Source organism: Elephas maximus, chromosome 15, assembly GCF_024166365.1.
Source record: "Elephas maximus indicus isolate mEleMax1 chromosome 15, mEleMax1 primary haplotype, whole genome shotgun sequence".
Taxonomy (NCBI): domain Eukaryota; kingdom Metazoa; phylum Chordata; class Mammalia; order Proboscidea; family Elephantidae; genus Elephas; species Elephas maximus.
In genome coordinates this window covers 15,926,665-15,928,486 of record NC_064833.1, presented here as the reverse complement: position 1 = coordinate 15,928,486, position 1,822 = coordinate 15,926,665, and the positions used below count along the sequence as shown (strand labels likewise).

At 45.1% G+C, this 1,822-nt stretch overlaps 1 pseudogene; it reads right to left on the bottom strand.

Annotated features, from left to right (window-relative positions):
* Positions 1 to 832: 832 nt before the first annotated feature.
* Positions 833 to 1,446, bottom strand: LOC126059087 (dehydrogenase/reductase SDR family member 1-like; annotated as a pseudogene).
* Positions 1,447 to 1,822: the final 376 nt, after the last annotated feature.

The following is a 1,822-nucleotide window of genomic DNA, read 5'->3' as shown; positions in this document are numbered from 1 at the left end:
TCCGTGGAGAAGGCTGGAGGGGCCAAGTGCAGAAGCAAGGAGAGAAGCTAGGAGACTACACTCACAGTTCAGCTGGGGGGTCATGGTTGTTAGGACTAGAGTGGTGGTAAAAGGCATGGTGAAGGGTCATCTGGTAAGGATAATTTTTGAAGACAGAGCTGACTGCAGTTGTTGACAGGATGGGTGTCGGGTATAAAATACAGGACTCAAGGCTGACACTAGGTTTTTGACCTGAGAAACCCTAGATTGGAATTACCACTTACTGAGATGGGGAAGGCTACAGGAGTAGTTTGGAGGGGAAAATCAAGAGTTCATTTATTCCTTAAACGCATCATTGAGACTCTTTCTTGCACCAGGCATCGTGCTCAGCACTAGGAACACAGTGGTGACTGGAAAGAAACATGCTTCACACTCATGAAATTCAAGTAGCAAAAACGGGCAACATTCTGGAGTCCTAAATAGGAGTCAGGCACCGTGCAAAGTCTTTTTCATGTATTACTATTTAATGAAGCGTACTGTCTGGTGGGAAAGACAACCACTAAACAAATAATTACTCAAACATTTATTTAATTATGAGTGGAAAAGTACAGGGCATATTCTTCTGTATAGTTTGGGAGATCTTCTCCCCTAGTTCTTAAAAAAAACAAAAAAAAATTTGCCTCGCAGCCTGTTCTGACTCATGGTGATTCCATGCATGTCAAAGCAGAACTATGCGCCACACGGTTTTCAGTAGCTAACTTTTTGGGAGTAGATCATTAGATTTTTCTTCCAAGGAGCCTCTGAGTGAACCCAAACCTCCAACATCTTGGTTAGCAGCAAGTGCATTATCTATTTACCCCAACCAGCGACTCCCTAGGCTTTTTGACGGGGGTTGTTCTACACTCATTTCTGTAGTCCCTGAGGATGAGAAAACAGATCTGAGCTGCTTTGATAGGGGATCCTCAGTGGACTTCTCCTTGGCCATGTCCTCCAGCAGCAGTTCTGTCTGCACTGGCCTTAGCCACAGAGACATGTAGCTGACACCATGGCACTGCAGCTTAGTCAGCAGCCAGCCTGTCGCACGCAGTTTTGCCCATACCACAGGGGACACTGAAGACATACTGTACCTCCCCAATGGAGAGGTGACCATGATGAACCCCAGCCAGCTGTTACCATCAGCCATGCCCCATATACAGTGCACAAGTACTGGCCAATGAGTCCAAGGTCGTTGATGTCATCCCAAATGGAGGCAGGGCTTTCCTAGAATGCATTCCCCTTGTAGCTGAGGATCGCCTGAACCCCTGCATAGGCATTGTTGACCAGCACATGCAGACGCCCATACTGCTCCCAGTCCATCTGCTCAAACAGGCTTCACACGTCATTTTCCTAGCTTGAATCACATACCACGGGCATGCAGGATTTTGCCTCCTGAGCAGTGGCTTGAAGTGCATCCAAATGGTGGCCAGAAATTCAAGCCTGACTCAGAAGAGGACATGGAACAAGGAATATTATTGCTAATGTCAGATGGATCTTGGCTGAAAGCAGAGAATACCAGAAAAATGTTTTATTGACTATGTAAAGGCATTCAATTGTGTGGATCACAACAAATTATGGATAACATTGCAAAGAATGGGAATTCCAGAACACTTAATTGTGCTCATGTGAAACTTTTACATAGACAAAGAGGCAGTCTTTCGAACAGAACAAGGGGATGCTGCATGGTTTAAAATCAGGAATGGTGTGTGTCAGAGTTGTAACCTTTCACCATACTTATTCAATCTGTATGCTGAGCAAACAATCCGAGAAACTGGACTATATGAAGAAGAACAAGGCATCAGGATTA